General features: G+C 24.7%; 1 protein-coding gene across 3 annotated transcripts in view; it reads left to right on the top strand.

Annotated features, from left to right (window-relative positions):
* LOC107163241 (uncharacterized) overlaps window positions 1–25776 on the top strand; it is a 147858-nt gene that overhangs the window by 108492 nt on the left and 13590 nt on the right. The gene's annotated exons all lie outside the window — the stretch shown is intronic.

Below are 25776 nucleotides of genomic sequence, written 5' to 3'. Positions count from 1 at the left end.
ATTCAACTTCATGTACCTATTATAAATTACAATTGCATTATTTACCTCAAACAATTTTAACGATAATCTTGAATGCACTTCCTTTATATCTTTTACTCATAATCATAGTATTCCATACAATTTGTATAGATCTAATATTGTAAAAATCAGTCCCTTCAGTATCATGAATCATTAAGTATACTTTTATCGTGTAAGAAGTAGGTATTATGTCTAAAAAATAATAATTGAACGTTAATATACGTTATGACCAAATATACAGTTATATTATGATATTGTTTCAATACAAAACAATATACAATTCAGGAGTCAGAAGTCTAGAGGATACATACAGATAACCTGGAGCTTTATGGTAAACAGACAGAAATGAATTCGGTAATAAGCCATTTGAATTGTATAGAATTATTCTACTGTATTTGTAGGAAGCCCGTCAGTCCGATGATGGCCAACGTGTTCAAAATATAATCCTCAGGAAAACTTCCCATGATATATTAAACATTATTTTGATTGCATAATATATGAATAAATAATATTATATTTGTAAATATTCATGACACAATCAACATTTTGCTTATATTTAGATATTATATAATTTAAATAATGTTTATTTTCCAAGCAAATTTCTATCATTAAAGATTAATTATATTCAATTTTTGCCATCATTATCATGTTAATGGACTTTTATATTTCATTTATATATAAATATATATATCAAGTACTATAATAATAATATAAAATAAGGCTAGTCATTTTATTTAAAATTAAATACTGTAGCTATTTGCATTTTGATACTATCTCAATCATATTCTAGAAAACCCATTAAATAAATCATTGTACAATCATCTAGTTCGTATAAAAGTACTCTTAGTTGCACATAAAAAATAAAATAAAATAAGAGATTCAATACGAAGAAATATCCACATTACGAAAAAAAAATACTCGTTCATCAAACATTTTTTTTCAATATCAACTGATTACACAAAAGTTTAAACAAAACACGTGTATCCATGACAACCTATTTAAAGGTATAAACCTATAGAGGTATAACATACTCGTTTAACACTTTTGACGTGCTTTCATTTTTTTATATTGTACCAACCAATGTGATATGTACTGTCAAATAATCATTATGATATTATTATTTTTACATAATATATAAATCATAAAATAACAATCAAATGGCTATATAGACATTCGTACTAACAGTAGGTACTAACAGTGCCAGCTCTAGGGGGGAAGGTGAGCGGTGTGATCGCATCGGGCCCCACATGTCACAAATTAAATAATAAATAAATATAGATAATATGCATGTATAAAATATTAAATAATTACTAAATTAATATATATGGCGGTATGGGCCATGGGGCCCTGCGAAATTCTGCACCGGGCACCGAAAACCATCGGACCGGCACTGGGTACTACTGATGACTACCGTACCCATAGAAGCATTGTACTAGAACGAACGTCACTCGTCGGAGTTTTTATAAAAGCAGCACATTTCAAACGGTACGTCTATGTTTCTGAAAGTGGCCGTTTGTATATAATACTACAATCGAAATTCGAAACAGCTATAAATACGTGATTTGGTACTGAATGTCAATTTCGAACGATGCTTTGCCGTTTCTAAAGACAGGCTTTTCCAATCGTGTATTTCAATTCCGTATGGCACACATTGTTTGAAATCGATTTCACATTTTCAAACAGTAGGTAGGTATGCCACGCATACTACAGTGGTCTAAAAAATAATTTTGGAAAAAATTCTTTAAACTGAGAATAAAAGATAAACGCTTATTGTTAACAACCTATAGCTGTATCATATATAAATGCAACACCTAATGGAAACACAATTCTTTAGTATTATCAACAGTGTATATTAATTACGTATTTTTGTCCCCCATAAATGTGTAAAAAAAAATATGTTAGACAATTATGATAAAACGTTGTAATCCATCAAACACCAATATTTGATTACTAAATTATTTTAAAAAAAAATAGTATATGTAATATTTAAATCATAAACATACAAATGCGATGATCCATAAAACATCAATGGTTGTCTCATTCCACTGAGCTGCTTAACATCAAACAGAATATCATTCATTGTTTTTTTTCCCCTTTCGAGTTATGAAGATGATTAAATTATTTACCACAACACTCATAATTGGTCACACAAAAATACGACACAATTTCTTAATTGTGAAAGGGGATGCCACAATATGTACCTTTCGCGAGATTCAAATCGAAAATTAGATATTCCACCAAATGCCACACATAGATACATAACCCTAGCAAGATAATATTCTTAACATCCAAAATCACGATCCTAATCGCTTAATCACCCCTACTCAATCTCGACCAACATCAATTCATAATTTTCATCACGTAAATGAACTCGAAAACCTTTAATATCTGCTAACTGTTTGTGTATTTTCTATTTACTCATAGAAAATCTATTTTTATTAAATGCGTAATAATATAAGTAAATACAATATCATGTAATCATCTCCCAATTCCCATCCTTTCTGAAGGTTATATTATATAAATAATAATAATTAATAAATATTTCTTTTTATATGGACGCGGGCTATAAACATTTTAATTGTTATAAATTGATGTTTGGTACCTATATACCATGTATCTACCATATATCGTGACTAGCTCATTATGACAAATAAAATAGGAATTTTCGCATCATAAAAACCTCAACAAAACAACATGATACAATCAATGTAGCAATAAAATAATATTGGACCTCATACAAACACTCTTATTCTGGAACAGGATACAGCAGGATATAGCATATTATTGTTTTAAACACAACAGTTTTTCTATTAAAAATGTAAAAAATAAAGAAACTATTAAATACCCAATATATTTTTTGCATTTATCAGATTCTGAAATATAAATATATCTCTTAATCTTATCACCAATGCTTTTGTAAGTTACTACGTTTTTAAAATCACTTTACTGCTATGATTTTTAAATATTCGTATTTCATTAATTCGTTAAGTGTAATTGAATTTTTACAATAATAATGTTAGATACTGACAGAGGAACAGACATCTAAATTCCCGATCGATCTTATAGGTATATATATTACCAATATACACAATTACCAATGGAGTTTTTGTTTTGTTTGTTTGCTATCATTGCAATTCCAATAAATTATCCAAAGGTTCTTGTTTTTACCTTTTTCGATAAACCTTTAAAATAGCTTATTGTGGTAGTATTGGCAGTAAAAAAAAAAAAATAAATAAAAAATAATGCAAGAAGCACCCTGAAACGGAATAAGAATTCGCGGCAGCTTTATAACAGCTTTTGTAGATCCATAGTTTTTTGAAAGAAAAACAAATCCCTACATTGACAATAAGACATATTTGTAAGACCACGAAGGAAATTTCATTTTTTTATCGATCATATAGAAATTTAAATGATACCAAATTTAAATTACAAATTTGTTTGTTTTATGTACAATTTATTTAAATTCTTGGTTTGTTTAAAAATCATTTCGTTTTATTTTCCGTTTATTATTTTAAATGTTTATACACTTTCAAGTTATGCACAATAAAATATATGTAATGCAACTATAAAAATTATGATGGTTATATAAATTTTATTTAAGAACATTGTTTTTAGGAAAAATCTATAAAATATCGATTGAAATGTTTTTCGACATTGTAAGTAATTATTGTATTGAATATTTTTTCATTATTTTCGTATACAAAATAAAATTTAATATTTACGAATAATTAAATAAGCTATAACCATATATTATTATGTAAATACATTTAAATGTAGGTGCTACTTGTTTTCAAATTAGTTTGAAATATTAAGAATAAAATATTGTGAAAATAGCAGTTCTATTTTGTTATACAATACAGTCTGCTTAAATAATATTATGGTCGAAACGTTGGATAATATACTATACAAGAATGTTTAAGTACATTTTTCATTGAATTCATCATCACGCACTATTAAAATTTGGCCAGCTAACATGCAGTTTACTTGGACCAACATCATTAATTTCAACATGACCGAGCTCTGCTATTAACACTTAACAGTTTAATAATACACAACGGCTATCTCCCTGTGGATATCCTGGCCCAACTGCTTTGTCTCTGAGCACATCGTTATTTTACGGCAATGATGGCACTGTGTGTATACAAAACTATATTACACGCTGTACAAGCACGTTTTTGGGTGCTGATACAGAGAATATTAAATGGATTTTGATGAAACTAATGAGTCGGAAATTTATTAAAGGCATTTGTCGATAGAAGTGAGAACCCTTACCAACCCGTTCTCTGAGCAGGTACCTACGTTTCCCCGAAAATCTCTATTTGATTAGCTTACGCCGATTACTCCACAGTCTTATAAGGTTAATCTTTAAATAAAAACAGTATATTTAACTGAGGTAATACTGAAGTTAACATTTTAATTATTCGCAATACTCACGTGTTTTAAATCTGATTTTATTTTTGTTTATTTTATAATATATTTAAATAGTTTAAAATATAATCATAGTATAAATTGTGTCCATAATAATATAATAGTATGTGGTAATTTTTTTACCTAGATTATTATCTCATATACTTTTGTAATAAATTTAATACTTTGATAATTAATTCTGTTAGAGTACAAACCTAATATATTAGCATTCAATGTATCTCTCTTAAGTTGTAAAAACAATCTATTTAAAATATTTGTATTTTATATGTATTGATAGGTAATTTCTGTAAAAATAGGTAGCAATGGAATAATAATCAATGGAAGCTATATTTTTCAAAAATAAAAAGTAACTATTTTGCTGTTTTTATGATATTTGTATTTTCGCTAACCTCAACCAAACTATAATACTATTAAATGTTTTCATGAATAAAATGATCTTATACTGCTTGGGACATTTCCATACGGGTAACAGAGATAGCTAGATACATTTTATTATAAAAACCCAACTTTACTACAACGGTCATATGCAATCGATTTGCGTGAATGTGTTTTACTAGGTCAAATATAATATTATGATATTATGGTACGTGAGGAAATAACTATAAATTACAATACATGTATGAATGTATCAGTTATTTAAAAAATGTTTTAAATTTAACTAACGTTAAAAAATTATTTACCTATCAAAATTGCACAAATGAAGTTCAAATAATATAGGTAGATTTTAAGACAATTCTATTAAAAACATTAGCTAATTCATTAAAAATGCATACTTGATAAAGAAGTTTCAGATTAATTGCATTTTTGGTAACTGCAAATGATCATTATTATGAATTTCAAACTTGAATTTAAATTATTAATAGCCTACTGTTTTATCCAGAGCGTGGTTTATACACTTGTCTCACTATAACTGTACCATCAGTTTATTGTTATGTAACAGTGAATGTTAAGCACTCGACTATTTGAGTATATCGATATGTGGAGAATCAAAAAGAATAAAATATATTTATAAATATATATGAGACAAATAAAGGCGATAACCCAACGACATAATAAGGAATAGCCGAACACACAAATGCTAGCCCGAGATCATAAACTGGCCGTTTGTTTTCTTCTTACTGATTTCCTATGGGATGTGTTACCGGTAATCCACCAACACGGTAATGATTTCGGAAATTCGTATTGTTTTTCTTCTATATGAACGAACATCGTGTATTATTTTGCGGGAAAAAAACCACAATACATACCGACAGCAAATACTTGTTTGATATATAACCGACATGTGTATTATTGTTATAAGTGTCCAAAAGTAAAATTTTGGTAAGACAACGTTTAAAATATAAAACATAAATCACCTCATTTTATCCAAACGTTGAATGGACAAAAAAGTTTTATAATTTCATAGTTTAAAACTATCATAACGATATAGATGTTTATAGATAGTCAAGTGAAATTGCTGTTGTAATAAAAAAAAAAAACTTGTGAAATGATAAAACATGATTGTTCTATAGGTGTGAATAAAAAAGATTGAGAGAATATAAGTATATTTAAAATTAATGTACATCAACCTAGTACCTAAATATTTATTAAAGATATAACTACGATAATAACAATTTGTATTTTCTACATTTATTCCAAATAATGATGAATTTTAATTTATTAATTATTTCACCTTCTGTATATTTTAATGTATTCATACCACAATTACAATTTTGAGAATTATTAATATTTTTTTTTTAAAATGCGGGTGCCTATAAATATAATATTTAAAATATTATTAAATACATAAAGATTCTTCTAAGCTGATGTTATTCAAAATAAAATTGAATACTAACGGTTGTAAAATTATTTTATTTATAAGCTGCCTATATACGAGTACATGTTGCATAAAAATATAACTACATACTAGCATGAGCTAGTTAAACTCTGCTAAAATAGATTTGTTATACAGAATGATATAATGAAATGTATAATTGGGATCTTCAAGATGTGTGACACATGTGTTAGTGTTTTTATGATATTGAGTTATTAAATTTTGAATTTGGGGAAACCAAGGTATTTTAATCTTGATCGCAGTTTGACTTTGTAAAGTATTTTTATTTTTGTCTATAGGTATAAATGTTGGAAATGTATTCAAAACAGTGATTTTGAGTGGAATTATAGGGAGTATGATGAGTTTGGACATAGAATATGGTAATCTCCCCCGTTTAACCGCCACTATGCCACAGCACTGTGTATATGATAGGAGGTAAAGTAGGAAACGTGCGCACAGTGAATTGTGCGGATAGAATATGGTGAAAAGTTTTTTTTTTTTTTTTAAATCTTTGACACATCAACGATTTAAAGGTTTCTCTATTTTTAGATTTAGTTAACAGCGTGTCCATAATTTGTTTTATAATTAACGAAATTAATTCCATAGGTTTGTATTGTAAACCAGTTATATATCATTATCGTTGTTTATATTGTGATAAAAAATAAAATAGATTGTTTTGTAATAATTATATTACCTATTATATTATATTACATATTATATATTATATATTATATTTTATATTATATTATATTATTATATTACCTATTATATTACCTATTCCGTTTTACATTATAACATACGTGTTTCACACTCAACTTACTGTCCTTTATTATAATATGCACATTTCACATTACTAGTAACTTAAAGGGGCGTAATTATAAGTGGGGGATATATCCTTCATGTACTGTATTTATATTATATTATTGATGTTTTTTACAAATAAATTTCAAATAAAAATGAATATATTATCACGAAATGAAAACATTTTAAATGTTAAATTGTATTATTATTTAGTCTAGTGTACTCAATAATTAAGCAATAGACATTATGTCAAAAAAAAATAAGATTTACATTATTGATTTCACTTTAATTATTATCTTCTATATTTATTTATAAACTCCAAGCCACATATGGTACCTACATTATATATTTATCTGTAGTACATAATATATTATCCAAAGTAATAATAGGTATAACCAAAATTCCTTAAACATAATGTTATAATAAAAATGTGACTTAGGTGTTTCTGTTTATTTATGTGAAATATTCAAATATCTAATACGATGGATAAGACCAGCTATTGACTTGTAGCAACAAGTATGAAACATCTAACATGCTTTTAAAATTAAAATTAAATATTTTTCTTAAAAAAGTTTGAATATTTTGTTTTTGATTATGCTATGTTCATTTCCTTTAATAAACCATCTTTTCAATTTCGTGCATATTTTCTATACAAAATAATTTCGATGTTTTACATCTGCCAGACGTCCCCCGATGGCTTACCTTTTTTTATTTGTAGTTCATTTAGTATGTACGTCATACCGATACTACGACTGTCACACATTCAATTGTTTTTTATAACTAGCCGACTAGCCGCTATATACAAACTGTCATAGTGTTTAGTGTTTAAATATTACGTACGTACTATGGTTCTATTTTTAATATTAAATTTAGTTAGTTTTTGTATGTTCATACCAAACTTTTAAAAATATATTAAATATATGTATATTCAATCTTTATATATTTAAATATATGCATAAGTATGTTTCATATTTGTTAACTAATATTAAATGTTTTGTTGTACCTCGTATTTAAATTATTTTAGTATAATGAAGGTAATTGTCCATGTACAGTATAATAACTAAATCATTAAACTGAGTGTCCCAATTATATTAATGATTAAAAGCATTTTCGGTAGATATTCGGTAACGAGTAAGATTTAATGGCACTTATTATTTTTTTTTTCTTGAATAAATTGCATCTTAAAAAAGATAAAGTTCAAATTCCGCTTGTTCTGATATATTGCTTAAGACTCATTTATTGGCCAACTCAATTATAAGTCAGCGGTCAGTGAGAAAAAGAATAATATGCAAAGATTGTTGTATTATTATAATACTTAAATATTTATACTAATTTAAAATCAATATGAAAAATATGAAAAAATGTTGAATCAATAAACATATATCATTTAATTATAATAATACAAAAATAGTATTTGATATTTTTCAAAATGAATAAATATTAATATAAAAATATATATTTAGGGTTACTTATAATTAACTATATATACCTAACTAATAGTTATTTTTTCGTGCAGCAAAGCTCAGTCTTATTGAGTTGAATTTAGATGTGAAGTGTAACATGATACTCAAAATTAGCATCTAACATTAAAAATGTATGTATTGAGAACACAAAAACGACAGCATGCGCAGGGGTGCCATACCCAATAAAATTCGATAAATAATGAGTACATATTATATTAAATGTCCTGGTGATTTAAATAAATACGAATTATTGTACTAATAATAGTAACTACAGTATTATACTATTTACGGCATTAATAATAATGCATATCCATGACTGGGAGTAATTAATATTTATAATTATTATTTTCATTATTAATTAAAATCTCTACATGGGTTATACTCAATGATATTAACTAATCGTTGCAATACGGTGGTGAGTCAATGTAAATGACCTTACTTTGTAATACATTTTATTAAAATTATCAAAATAATGACTTCGAAGATAAAACACCATTGCTCGCTACCAGTGCCCTATCAGACACGAAGCATCGGACACAATATTAGATCACAATATCCAATTACATATACCATTATACTAAATAGATATTTTTCATTGACATGTAGCAAATCGATTCATCAGGTTACTTAAAATATTATAACGAATAGTTGTATAATAGTTACAATTATATATGCCGGTGGATTTAAATTAATACATTAACACTCGTAATATATTGATGTCATAATGACCCGCATTTTAACCTTTACAGTATAACATTTGTTTAAAACTAAATTCCATAAATATGATACGAGAGTAAGTTGGGAATCTAACATTTTCTACATTTTGTTCGAATTATTCTTCTAGGGCAACATCAAATCAGACATAGGTACTATTTATAAAAATATGAATCATACTTCAATACTTTAAAGGCTTATTTGTATAGGTACTGTAAATAATCTTTATTGATATATACTTAGAATTATTTTATAATAATTTTTTTAATTAAAAATTAAACTATCATAGTTTTTGAAGATAATCTAGTTAAATTAAAAAAAAAAAAGGCGGGTAAGTCGTGGATGTCACTCTGCTGTACAACAGGTTACAAGTGGGTTACTGTAATGGATGGAATTAAATTTGAATCTAATGATATTATATCATTGTATACGAAAAACGATTCTGAGCGAAGACGGTTTGTCGGTCTAGGATATATTATAGATTATGAAAAATTTTCAAATCTTAGATTTCAAATAAAATTTTTTTATGAATTTCTAGCATAAAATAATTTGTACATTGCCGTAATTTTTACGTATTTAATCAAAATTCAAACTTTGAATGCTTGTAAAAAAAATTGTGACTTTGCATTTCTTTTATTTTTCAATTGCTATTGTAAAAAATGATAGGATCCATGTATTAAATTTTCAAATCTTAGGTATCAAAGGAAAATTTTTTATGAATTTCTAGCATAAAATAATTTATGAATTTTCGTGATTTTTACGTATGTTGTCAAAATTCAAACTTTGAATCCTTGTAAAAAAAATTGTGACTATGAATTTATTTTATTTTTCAACTACTATTGTTAAAATGTGTTAGAGGCCTTGTATTAAATTTTCAAGCTTTTCTACCGAACAAATACATTTTTATCGATATTTAAAGAAAAAAAAACTAAAAAAGTTGAAAAATTAAAATATCAGTAAACAGCTCAAAACAAATCTACATATTTTGAAAATTGTATCAAATATAGAAAATGCCTATATAAAAATTCAGTGAAAATTTCAAGTATCTGCGGTCATTTGTTTTAGTCTTTTAGAGTTACACCAAAATAAGAAAATCACTAAATGTGAAATCCAGTGAAAATCCAATGTTGTAAAAATTTAAATTTCAAATGCTCATAAAATTTTAATTTGAATTTCCGGTGGATTTTTTATTTGTGATAAAGATTGAAAAACTTGTAAGGAATCTAGTATTAAATTTTGAAATCTTAGATTTAAAAAGAAAATTTTTTATGAATTTCTAGCTTAAAATAATTTGTGAATTTTCGTGATTTTTAGGTATTTTGTCAAAATTCAAATTTTGAATGCTTATAAATAAAAATTGTGACTATGAATTTCTTTTATTTTTCAACTGCTATTGTATCAATATGTTAAGAGCTATTAAATTTTCAAGCTTTTCTGCCTAACAAATACATTTTTATCGATATTAATTTAAAAAAAACTAATAATTATCGAAAATTTCAAATACCTATGAATAGTTCAACTTAAGTCGAAATTTTTTTAAAATTGCATGATGGTTAGAATATACTTATATAAATATTCGGTGAAAATTCTACGGTCATTCGTTTTAAAGTTACATCAAAAACCAAAATCTATTTTGTCGAAAAATTAGTGTGCGTAAAATTTCCCGTTTTTCCTTAATTTTTAGTTTGTTTTTCTCGATTATTTAGAAAAGTTTTTAGAATTTTTTACTTTTGAACCCCCAAAGTACCAACTAGATTCACTTTCTGATCGAACGAGGTACTGAAGTCAAAAACCGAAGCATTTTTACTGCCCCAAAACGTGATGACAGACACAAAAAAAAAAAAAAAAAAAAACACACTTCATGGTAAAATCAATACAATCATCGCTCCGCTCAGAATCTAAAATATTATACTAATTACAATTAATGGTCCCGTTGATACGCAGAAGATCATGGTCACGACGATTTATCAACATTAGATTCGATAACAGATCTCGATGGCTTACCATGCAATAATATTAATTTTAGTATCGAATGCATTCGACGATAAAGGTATCATATCTATTATTATGATAAATATTATATAGGTCTAGACTTAAGTTAATATTTTACTTACAAATTTAAATGTCAATGGCCTGTCCCGTTTATTATTATAAATGAATAAATAAATGTGACTATATTTAAATTTAAGTACTATAGTAGGTTCGCGATCAAGAATATATTTTATTTAATAGTTATTCAATTTATAGTAATAATATTAAGAACTTTTAATTTAAAAAATATATATATATGTATTTAAAAAAAATTAAGGGGAAAAGTATAAAAGTGAGAAGGTGATCTATTGTTAGGTAGTTCACAATTTCATATCAACATTCTAAACAACTAAGTGTGTAAGTTTGTAAGGAAAATATATATTTTATGTTTTTAAAGGTTAATTTCATGCATCATTGGTGTTGTATTATAAATAATAACAAGATCAAAAGCGTTTATAAATAATTGTGTGCGAAAAAATGTACTTTGTGCAATTCGTTCAATATTGTTTTTATGGTTAAGAATTTTATATAATATCAGCATTCCCAAAAAAAAAAAAACATTTTCGAAATTTTTAAGACACTGTAATTTTATAAGAGCTGAATGGTATACAACTTTCGAATTCAATAATCTCAAAAAAAAAAAAAAAAACTAATCAACAAATTCACTGACGTACATTTGATTTATATATTATGATATACCTATAATATTATATAAAATTTTAAAATTAGTAGATATTTCAGATTTTTCTAACAAATATAAAATACAAACAGTTATGAGTTTGGATTGTTTGCCAAAAGTTTTCTTGTGAAAATATTCACTGTCATTTAAATTGAAAAATATTTAAAAACAAGTTAATTGTTTAAATTATAATAAAATTTAATTATTTTCTATCGTCTCATTTTTTTTTTTTTTTATATACATATAAAATTTTTAACTGTAAGTTATATTTAACATTTTTTTTTTTTTTTGTAGAGGAACCCATTGAAAAATAGACCATTGGGTGTGGGGTGGTACAGTAGAGGTTATTTTTGTGTATTTATTTGTGGGTTCATAAGTTGGTAGAGTTGTAACACGTGTTTGTGTATGATTGTGTGATAAGGATATATTGCTAAAATTCATTTGTGGTCACCCATCCAAGAGTTAGCAACTGCGGCTGGTACGTACGTTCAATTTTACATTTTATTAGAATATTATTAATTTAAAAGATTTTCTAATTAAATTTGAAAGTCTTAACATTTCTAAACAAAAATTATTTTCATCGTTACAAAAAATATGATAAAAATAAGTTTAACTGGGTACGATCTCAAATTAGATTCTGAAAGGAGTGACATAAATGAAAAACTTAAAATTGCAATCACAATTAAATAGATAATTGGATAATATGAAATTATAATTCAAGGTTAAATTATTTATTGAATTTTGAATATTTATTTGAATAATTTGAAATTGAAACACACAGTGATAGATTTTTTATACATTAAAATTGTAGAATTCCAATTATTCATATCTCACGTGATATATTATTATATTACATTTATTGTCTAAATATAATTTGAATTTTTTACTTCCAAAACCAATAAAAATAACAAATGAACAATAACCTCACAAACCTTATTAATTTAATAAATAATTTAATAGTTCCACGTTATAACATTTATTGACAAATTAGCCTAGGTACTTCATTCTCTAAAAGACACCCCAAAAAGTAATGCTTGAATGCATCCATCTAATTATTAAAGAACACAATTAAATCCAGACACCCAATATTATGATTTTCTTGAAATTCGTTAATAACTACACTATTTAAAATGTTGTTATTTATTCTTTGTTGGAAATAAAGTCATATAGTTCTGTGGAATTTCTAGATTTACCAAAGTCTTTTGAAAAATTCTAGTACATTGGAATTCTTAACGAGTTTAAATTCATCCGGTTTGTAGGTATTTTTACCGGATTTTTGAATTCTAAAGAACGTACCTAAGTGAAAGATGTTGTACTGTTCGACCTTCTGGAAATAATTCACATCCCACTTGTTATACGCCCATAACATACATATTATAATGTAATATATATATAATAATAATAAATACACCTACTAAGGAACACGCAGAGACTGATAAACTCAAACGATTACACATTTCAAAATATTATGTTTATCAAAATCATATGCTTTACACTCAGATCAAACCAGCGCAATCATATGTAATGTATATATTACAAAAATATTTAAATCTTTTTTCACTTATGGTTAATGACTAACCTCTACTTCCAAATAATAAAAATAAATGCTGATGGCCTTAGTTGTCGAAGCAGAGATTTAAAATTTCAAGACCAATAAAAGAAAAAAATACAGAATCATAATTACAGATTCTGTTAATTGTTATTTTGCAATAACTTCTAAAGTGCTTAGTTTAGAAATGGTCGCTCACTCAGTATTCTGTTAAGTTAATCCTCAAATATAAGACTAAAATAAAAATTATTTTAGATATTTATTATATAGACATTTTTAATATGATCTTCCTACTTTAATACTTTATACACTTTATAGGTAGATTAAAATACGAACAAAGTTAAAATTGAATCAATATCACAAAAAATACAATTATATTTAAATCAAAAATTGTTTACTTCATATTCCAAATATTTTTTCTCATATACCATAATGCCAATTTTTAATACATACTATAATAATTTATAAATATGTATAACTACATACTATTTTTAGTTACATTGTTTCTACTTTTTGAAAATAAACAATTTTTAACAGATTTAAATGTGCAGCTATGAATATTTAGGCTGATACCGATAGAAAATCATATTTTTTGTGTTTATTGCAACTGGATATAGATTAAAATAAACATTGTATTGCTCATCGTGGATTAATTTAATACGTTATTTCAGATTTAATCTCATCACGTAGTCCTTACTAACTTGGTGCATTATAGAGGTCAAAAGTAAACATTTTCCAACAGTTTTCAAAAAAATCGAGAAAAACAAAAAAAAAGTGACAGAAAAACGGGATTTTTTGACTTTTTTGAGTTATTTATAGACCACTGAAATTTTCGATTTTTATGAGTGTTTATTTTTGAAGTGTCAGTAAAAAAATTTTTTATGACCAAAAAACTTGAAAATTTAATTCAAGGTTCCTTATGAGTTGTTTTTATTGTAGCTAAAAAAAAAAAAATAAAAATCGTTAGTCACAATTTTTTTATAAGCGTTTATAGTTAAAATTTTATGAAATCTGTCAAAAACGCGAAAGTTTGCAAGTAATTTTGAATTTGAAAAATCATAAAATTGTTTATGTTTATAATTAAGGATTAAAAATACAACACTAAGTTTTCCATAAGTTTTCCTCCAAGTAGTTATAAAGAAAACTCGGAGCATCATTATAGGAAAAATTTTAAGTGCGTTTGAAAATTTTTACGAAATAGCGTAACGATAATTATTTATCCTCAAACGATTTTAAATATTTGTTATTATTCAAAAAGTATAAGTCGTAGATACTTGAAAATTTTACCAGTCATTTATATTAGCATTTTATCTACATAATTTAATTTTCAAAATATTTTTACTTTTTTTGAGATATTTATAGACAAATTAAATTTTAAATTTTTCTGAACATTTTTTTTTTAAGTATCAATAAAATTTTTTTTAAAGGTACAATTTTTGTTTATTAGCATTTGAAGTTCAAATATTGACATAAATTCGCCAAAACCATGAATATGTGCAAATTATTTTATAGTTCAAAATTCATAAAATTGTTTGTATTTATATCGAAGGTTAAAAAATGCAACACTAAGTTTTCCATAATTTTTGATTCAAATAACTATAGAGAAAATTTGAAGCGTCATTATAGGAAAAATGTTTTGAGCGTTTGAGATTTAAAGTTTTATGAAATCGCGTAACGATAACGATTTATCCTCAAACCAGTTATATGTATATCTATGATAATATAAGGTACTATGAATTATGATAACTACATGAAATGTTTTTGGAAAAATTGATTAACCATGCCTTATGCAAAATTCGTCCTAATTTAAAAATAAAATATTTGTTTTAAAATAGGATATATGATAATATTTTAATATAATATATCCTAGACTGACGAATCATCTCCGTTCAGAATCGTTTTTCATATACAATCATACCTATCATTGCATTCAAATTTAACCTACCCTAGTCAGAGGTCCACTTTACCCCCTAATGTACAGCAGAGCGCCATCCACTTACCCGTTTTTTTTTTTTTAGGTATACACTAGAAGTTTAAATACGCTTTTCAAAAAATTGAGAAAAAATAAATTACTAAAACCTATAAAATATACTACGTGAAAGTTATGTAAAATGTTTATACCTACAGATAAATCTTATATTGGGTAATTGGTTCACTGATTATAATAATTTAATATTAAAAAATGAAATGAGGAAATGCAAAATTTTCTCATTTCCATTTTAATTTATTACCATGCCATTGCTTTTGTCTATATATTACAATTGGTAAGTACACTGTTTGTTTGTTTCAATATTTAAGTTTGTAAAAATTATCATACTATTGTATAGTCACTATTTAAATTAAAACGATATACTTATAAAATGGTACTATTTACAATATTTTTTTTATGTAGCTTTAAAATAAATATTTTTAAAAACCCCTGGGGGATAGCTAATTTTATTGCTCTATGTTTGAAAATGTGTCAATTATTCACTCTAATAACAAAATATACAAATAAAACTAATGTGGATCATCGAATATGCATATTCTGCGTTATATCTCACATTCAGGTTTGTAAGGTGCTAAGGCAGAGATAACAAATGGAATTGTGGTATCCTACAAAATAATTTATAGCTAAATAATATTAATAATGATCAATAACTGTTATGACGTAATAAGTAATATTATTTCAATAATCGATACACAAATTATACAGCTTACGTGTATGTAAAATTGTTTAGTAAAATATCTGTATTTCTACCTAAGAAAGAATATACCCAAGTTATTAAATGCTCCATGAATAATATTTAAAAAACATGCAATACTGTTATATAGTCATATAATTATGACCATTTAATACTTCACAATTATTACATTTAATTATTTTGTATATTAATAATTCTAAAGTGAACTTTATACTTTATTTTTTGTCTTAAAATAATATGTGGCACATATCAACATATCAATAAAACTATAAAGTTTATATTTACTTATACGTAATTATATAAATTAGTTGATGGAGCTCAGTTTCATATTTTTTAAATTGATTGGAAATTGTGAATATTACAATAAACATTATAAACATTTTAAAAAACTAACAACTAACCACCGATGTCCTTACCTACTGAAAATATTTATTTTCAGGTTAACTACATACTTTTCTCAAATATTCTAATAACATAAAATTCCTTATAACTATAAATAAATTGCATTTATTACTATTATGTCTGTTCATTGCACATAATTTCATTAAAAAAAACTTTATGTTATATTTATTCAAACACGTTGGTAGCTGATTTCTTGGACTGTAAGATTGCAGAGCTCTGAAGATTTGTAATAAAAGTTGCTTGTCGAGAAAATTTGTGATGAGAAAGCATCTAAATACATTTTGGAACAAGTCATAGTGAGTAATAGAAAATTGATCTTGTAACAAACAAGACATCGCTGTACGGTTATCTCAAAGTTAACTTTGTAACAAAGTAATTTTCATGTGACACTATGAGTTTTACATTTCTTTTTAAATTTACCTTTAAATGGAATAATATTTATTTGAACCTATATTGTAATATTTATATTTATTGTATAAAATATTTTATTAATCTTAGACTTTGGTACATATATCATATCATCCATTTTATCAGTATTCTAGTGATCTGTGTTTAAACTTTTAAGTGGTTATAGTGACCCGCTTTCCTTATTTTTAATATTAAGTAGTGTTTAATTATATTATATTTCAGAAGTTTTCAGTATAATATTTTATAAAAAGAACATTTTGTATTCGTATTCTTTTTTTTTTATTATTATTAAATTAAAGTGTTTCTGACATACAAGGTCATCTAACTTATTGATATATAATAAAGAATTTTTAACATCATTAAGTTGTTAAGTGTAAATTAATTACAATATATACGATAAATTATAAAGATGAATAAATAAATAATAAAATATGACATCATAATATTAGTTAATCTAAGTGTATTTTTTTTTTTTTTTGTAAATCTTATTGGTGTTGAGAAAGGGCATCATGAGGATGTCCGCGCTTGAGACGCCGGAGGGTAGGCTTATCGATGAGTTTGAAATATTTTGCACTTTTGGCGTTGTTTAGTTGGCTAAAAAAATTTATTGAGAGATACTATTTTGTATTCAAACGAGTGATGTCGATTATGTATGATAATACGTTCAACAACCTGAATCAATTTTTGTTTTGTTTTTATAGTCATTCTTTTTTTTTATTGATTATTATTTAGCTTCAATAAAAAGCAATAGTGCTACATGAATTAATATTTTCTTAAAATATAAGTGCTACTTTAAAATTGTAATTGATTTAAGATACAAAATAATAATAACAAAACAAACTTTTGATTAAATCACAGAGATTTACAATGGAAATGATTATTTATATCACATAATATAATTTACTATTAATAATTATATTAATATACATTGACTAAAGAGAATTTTTATTTGTTTGAATAGCTAACTAACTCGTTTATCGTATTGAGACCTAAACATTCTGCTATAATATTATTTATTTTGAGCTTTATATTTTTAATTGTCAATATTATAGCAACTTATTTCACGGTAGATCCATATTTACAAGCTTGTTGTTCAAAGTCAAAACGCTGTCTGGTAGTTTTATATGTCACTATGGATATTCTTGACATTTATATATTTTATGACAATCCCTTTGCGATTCAAGTATACTTTTTAAAATAATAATATGTAATATTTTATCATCAGATGAATTTCTTCAGGCATTGAGTTAATTTCAATGTTTATGTTTAATATACTTGTCCTTGAAATTCAAACTGTTTTTTACACTTTTTTTTGGAATTTTGATATTTTTTTAGTTGAATTGTTTAAAGATACAACATTATGTGTGTAACATCTGATTAATCACGTGCCATCTCTATTATTATTATTATTTTATTTTTTTTAATTTGGATCTTATTCATCTGAAATTTAGAAACAATTTTTATATGGCACTTTTGAACACACCTAATGTCTTTAAAAAGATTTATTATGATTGTATTTGATTCATATAATTATTAAGCCAGTTAAAGTATTAGAAGCTATACCTACTGCACAGTATCGAATTTTATTTTATTGAGTTTTTTCTTGTATTGCAATTTATATTTTTATCAGAGTCAGGTTATAGTTTGTGATTTAAGAAATTTATAAATTATATTTTTTTTTTTGAAAATTACTTTTTGTTATACAAAATATATGTTTTATAGATTTATTGCTGTAAAGTCACTAAATTCGTGTGGAAGTTAATGGTTAATGGCATTTCAAATATTTATTTTATATATGAATAGTGCTAATTACTGGTACAATTTACTTTAATTCCTGGAAAATATTAGTTCTTACACTTAACTACCTTATCAATTCAAGTTTTATTATGTGATACAATTTTCCAAACTTTTAATTTTTATTCATCAATTTTGTATTTACTCTTTCCAAGTTTCTTATAAGGACCGCAAACCAACATCTGTAGACTTTATTATCCATCTTACAAACTTACATCATAACAAATATGAATTCAGAAAAAAACAAATTTGTGTTGTCAGCTTTATATTAAAATATTAAACTGAATACTGAATTGGCCTATTATTGAAATTTAAAATAAAATAAAATTATGAATAAATACAATATAGTTAAATTTTCAAATGTGTATTACTCCTTCAAAATTAAAATGTTGTACGGAAATCGAAAAACAAACACAGATCGCATTAACTCTTATATTAAAGCTAACAACACAGCATTGGTCCTACTGAATACAAAATGTCCATATTGTATATTTATAAGATGTATTTTACACATTATTTACTGTATGGGATATTCTTAATGAGGATGACTAGGTTAAAAATAATACGAAAATAATTCATCATACCAAATATATTAAATATTTTTAGCAATAATGTACTGTGATTGTTTTTATAAATGTATTAGATAAACCATATTTATAATATTTTTATTAAAGCACAACACACTATACACATATAATAATTTTAATTATGAGTTGATAAGTTATGAATAAAATGTATAATACAATTATCATAGCACATTTATCAAATTATTTTAAAACTTACCTGACATATTAAATCATTTAAAAATTTAACTGCCATTGACAGTAGTTAATTGTTATTTTTTTTTTTTTAAAGAGAACCCGCGGCAACATAGGGCATTGGGTGTGGGGTGGTACGGTAGGGGTTATTTTTGTATATTTGTTTATAGGTTTTTAAGTGGGTAGGGTTGTAACACGTGTTTGTGTATGCGTGGCAAGGATATGTTGCTAAAAATCCCTGGTGGTCACCCATCCGGGAGCTAGCAACTGCGGCCGGTACGTACGCTCAGTGCGTTTCCACAGATTGAGCGTACGACCGCGCCTCACCAAGCCACAATTGTTATTTTGTTTGTGTTCGTTAATGCATATTAATTATAAATTTTTGAAAAATTTCATTTTATGTATACATATACCTATTTTCTGTATAAAAACTATTGTATTCAAAAAATTATGAACAAAATCAAATTAAACATTAAATAACTTATTGAATCAAAATACTGATACATTAATATTATTTATAATAATAAAAATATAGTAAAAATGAATGATCGTAATATAATAAAGCATAGTAATATAATTTGTTATCAAGTAATTATTAATTATAATACTATTATATAAGGAAATATTATAAATACTATACAGTCGTATTCAGTTTTTTTATCAATATAAAACATATTTTTATATAGTCTCAACATTCATCCATAATAATTGGTACTGAAATATAATTTTGTTTTGCTTACATCCTTATTTAACTAAGATAGTAAACAAATGTATAATAAATTAATTAAAGTTAATATGGTATATTTATGTGTCTAATATTATTTATTGTACATTCAAAATTATACTGATGAAATTATATTAAAAGTAAAACATTAATGAGGTACAAAAGCTACAAAAAATAGAAAAATTAAACAAAATATTTAATTTGACTACAAATTTTCAGATTTTTATTAATTAGCGTTATGTACAACATATCATTACACATGTTTAGAATCTTAAATTTTAAAATTCGTAAATCTTCTTTGTATCACTAGATGTGTCTTGTCTTGCTTGCATAATATATTTGCTTTTACTTAAACTAGTTATTTTATATATATATATATACATATGCTTATGAATAATATAATTTATTAAATTAATCACGTTCTTAAGGCCGTTAATCGCCTTAAAACAAGCCGAGCAAACATTCACATTCATAGCCCATGTATAAGTAATCTCTTTGTTAATCCTAACAATGTTAAGTCGTGACAAACGGTTCATACAGAGCATGTGTATTAAACGAAAGTATATTTTTTACACCTATTGTTTTCACAATATGTTAAGTTAAATAAATATAGAATTTAAAATAACTTTAGAGTAATAGTTAAAACTGTTTAAAAAAAAAATATTAACTCAGTAAAATAGAAAATAATTAATTAATTACATATAAATACTTAAATTCTTTTGTATGTATTAGAATAATAAACTCGAAAAGAATTTTAAAACTTCATATAAATATCAAATAATGTCCAATCCGCCAAAATAAGACTAACGCCAAATCGTATCTAAATATGGTAAGCAAAAAGAATCATAAGAATATTAAATTACAAATTAATTCATTAATATATAATAAAATAAATGTATTTATCGTTTAATGTTTGTTCTTGCATTAATCATGGAGTCCTGTCACATTTAATTATTTACCTCAACAAGTACAATTCAAAATATAGTTCTTAAGCTGACCACAGTGTTGCAGTTTAGTTTTATTACTATTACCCACCTTGTTGGGTTCTAATTGCAATGGAGAATCAATGTTTTCTAACCAATTCATCGAAAACTTAAATATAATTAACTTAACCACATCCCCTAAGTGTTGGTCAATAGTCACCATACATACGTAATAGTTGTTATATATTAGTAACTTGGCGCCAAGGTTTTTTTTTTAAATTTAAAGCTGTGGCACAACAATAGCGAATTAGCGATTATTTTGTTTTTAAATCAAATATATCTTATATCTAATACACAGTAATCAATTACTACAAAACCTTTACTATAAAAATATAATTAAAATTAAAACCACACAAAACAATAGTTTAAGATAATATAATTTAGGCGTGTTCTTCTAAATATAACTAATTATTAGTTTATTATTTATGAATAAAATAGTAAGATGTTGCAAATGTCTACCTACCTTTAAATAATTACGCTTTAATCTGATGTAAAATTATTATATTAGTGTTATAACTTATAGTCATAAGGTTTTTAAATATTTATGTAATCGTTAAAAAAAAAAAAAAATACAGTATACTAGTAAAATAATTAATATATTTTTATTTTTAAATTAAATTCAATTGCAGTATAAAAATTAGAGATCAGCGTATTTATTAACTATACGCAATTGTTAGATAGTGTATTACACTACCTACTTAATAAATTCTCTAAAATTATGTCTTATGATTTTTGATTGAAGTGTACTAAATATATATATATATATATAATACTCGTGTCAAATTATCGATAGTTGAAAATGATTTGTGGAATTATTGATATAATACATAGTTTATATGATAATAACATTGAATTCCTTAAGTTGATTAATACCAAGGAACAACAAAAAAAAATATATATATAATTTAAATACGGGGAAAATGTTGATACCAAAAATTACAGGCTATCTAATATATTTGTAAAACACACTCTTCAATAAAATGGGATTGAAAAATAAAAAAAACTAGCATAATAAGCAATTTATCATAAAATGAACTGTATTTTATATGAAGTTTAGTGCTGTATGCTGTATCTACTTCATATTATATGATTTAAAATTAAGTTTATTGTGAAGTTCAGATCAACGCTATACTAAATTTAACAGATACTAAAATAAATGTTTCAAAATGCACGCAATGTATCATTCAATGTTATACATCTATAAGCAATCTATATGTGTATAGTGTATATCTTGTTACCGTATAATCTACTGAGTCACAAAACTAAATGTGAATAAAGTTATTTGGACGTCAATAAATTATCCAAAACAAAATTAGGTCATTGTTATGAGGACATGGCGATTGAAACTTATAGTATTTCGCCATCTTTTTCTAAATATCCTACTCTGCGAAATTCGAATATTTGAGTGATTTATATGATTTCATAAACCATCGATTCCATATTGAAAAGTGATACTTATATTTTATTTATTCACGATACAGCAGTTAAAGATTATTTCTGTTGGATATCCGATCGATCTAACATAGTTATAATATATTATGACGATATTGAAAAAGTGTTTTCCTACTAATAAATATTTAATTATATTTTAATTATTCTTTATAATGATAAAGATTATTTTATTTTTATTTAAATTAAGAAAGTGTGTTTTGTATTTCAAAAGATTTAAATCGTGTTCATTGATAATTTTTATTTTGTTTATATACTATTTTTGTATTTAAGCCAATGGTCTACATCTTTTACTAATTATATACTTGTAAGCTCAAGCATGACGATTTTTATGTGTGATGTAAATAAAAATGTGATTAATACAACAATTATTTAGAAATTCTGTAGAAACTAATCAACGTTTACAGATGATACTGTTTATTATATTTTATTTAATAAATAACAATCATGACCTATGTATTTGATTTTTTTTCAGTATTAAAATTATTTACAATTTAAATAATAGAATTTGAACAGTTAACAAATTTGATAGTTCATACTAAAACTAGTATGAGAGCAGATTATTATTTATTGGAAGGAACTCAGCAGTGGTACCTAATTTAATACTGTATAGTGTATACATATTATTGTTGATTTTTTGTTATTTTAGTAGGTCTCTAGTCCACTATATTTTGAACCTTCTACGTACATTGTCAGAAAATGAGAAGGAGGGTAGTTGTTTGAATGAGTTACTATGAGAGTTTAAGTTATTATGAAATTTAAAATAATATAATTTTGCTAATTGGTTAAGGATATACATTTTTAGATCCTTGTAAAGTACTTAGGATAAGATATTACTAGTTGTAGACAGATTGATTGAAACACCTGAAACGTTTTGGTATTGAATGGCATTGCAGAACCCCATAACTGATATAGGTATAAATATATTATTTTTTTTTATCAAACGCAAATTTGTGTGAGCCAATAGTTTTGTTGTAATATTATATATATATATCACGGACTAAGATATACTAAGATATATCTTAGTCCGTGATATATATTTTTTTAACAGATATATTAGATTAGAGATCAAATTGATACAAATAAAATAATTTTATTTGACTGAGTGTTTATTAATTATCGATATTTTTACATTTCTGTAAGAACAACTTTTACAAAGAATTTTATTCAATTTACAAGCTTTTTGGCTTATAAATAAAAATGTTATAAAAAATAAATCTATTAAATTCTTATTAATTGCACAAACATTTCTAAAATAGTTTTAAAATTATAAAACCCGTAAATATGGATACATTGGTATAACATTTAAGTAGTATAAATTATATTGAAATACCATTTTATAATCAATTATACCTAGTTTTAAACTAAATTTATATTTTGCTAAAAAAAGAAAATAGAAACTAGTTGAATTACATCATTCAATTGCATCATAATGAAAGTTTAGTTTCCTTGACAATTTTATAGGTATTAATTTATATAGAAATGTAATCAAAACTACAAAGCAGGCAAGATACAGACACTGGTTGTTGGTCAATTGTCTCATTTTACTTATCTTGACGCAAGATAGAATCGTATAATTATTTTTAATTAAATTGGAAAACTTTTTTCTTAGAATTCGGATACAAGTAATTTTTCAAATAGTTTTCTTCTGATAAAACAATATTGAGTACAGATTTTTAAAATTTGTTTAATATAAAATTTTATTATACCAAATAACATATAAACAACTTAAAATTTAAGCTATGTATGGGGCATTGTAATTTATTTAAATATTTAATTTAAACAATATTAGAGTGTGAGTAATTAAAAAAAAAATAACATAGATTATTAAAAAATCCTATAAAATATATCTTTAAAAAAACTAAAAATTGTATTTTAAAATAAATTCTCAAAAATATTCATCTCCTCCTATAACCCCTATTTATTTCCCATGGTTTTTGAGAATTGAATGACATAACAAAATAAGGGGAAGACTATTCTTGTTGTGCATTTATTATTGTAATAAGTTAAAATTTAATAAAATAATAACAATGAATGTACCCTTAAAAATCCTGAAATTTTAAAACGCAAAATAAGTTTGAAATTCGACTACCTACCTAACTAATTTGAGATCATTGTAGAACTTTATGTAGAAGAACCTGATACATTTTATAAAATTGTGTTGATTATAATATTAAGATGGATAAAAATAGAAATGGTTTGTTCTAAATATAATGTGTATGTGTATATATATATATTATATACTCTACTTTTGAAATTATGGATTTTTTTAGTTACAAAATGCTATCATTCAAGTTCAATAGTAACAAAAGATACCTAATTAAAAAATGTATTAATATCTTCACTCATCAAAAATGTTATTTTAAATTTTTTGTGATGACCATTATTGTGGTACGGTATATAACGGCTTTTTAAATTACATTATTGTTAGTCATAAATGTCACTATAATAAGAAATGTAATTTTAAAATTTTAATGAATTATTAAAACAATAATTATACATATTATTTTGATCATAATCAATTTTATAATATTATACTAAACACTTATATTGAGATTTGCTAATCTTAAAATATTCTAAAGTGTGTACTGTGGTGTATGATTATTATTATTTATTGATTTTAGCGTTACAAGATATTGTAATTAAATGTATTTTTTAAGTTTACATACTCAAGATAAGTGAAAAAGTTGTTTAAGTATCATAACTTCATTGGTCTATATAAAACAATTAACAAAATCAATAATTAAAAAAAATGACTAAATTTCTTTGCAGTTCCCAACAGAATTAGAACAGTGGTTAATTAAGTGATCTTAAAATCTTATCTCATTATTGTCTAGTTAACATTAATATAAATAATAGAGTTACTACTGCTTGCGATGAGGTGAGCCGTGGGCAACGTGGTAACACTTGGTCACTTTATTTAATAATTATTATAAAAGAAAAACGAAATGTCTAAAATATGCAAGAGAAATATTGTTAAATAAAAGAAAAATAATATAAGCCCGAAAAAAATATATTGTTGACTTTAAAATATGACTAGCAACAAAAGTTTCATTAGTTCTTTCTTCCTTTTAACTT

Source organism: Diuraphis noxia, unplaced genomic scaffold (assembly GCF_037042655.1).
Source record: "Diuraphis noxia isolate RWA-SAM2 unplaced genomic scaffold, SU_Dnox_SAM2 contig0004, whole genome shotgun sequence".
NCBI classification, from domain to species: Eukaryota; Metazoa; Arthropoda; class Insecta; order Hemiptera; family Aphididae; genus Diuraphis; species Diuraphis noxia.
The sequence above is the reverse complement of the archived record's forward strand: the minus strand, read 5'-3'. Positions and strand labels throughout refer to the sequence as shown.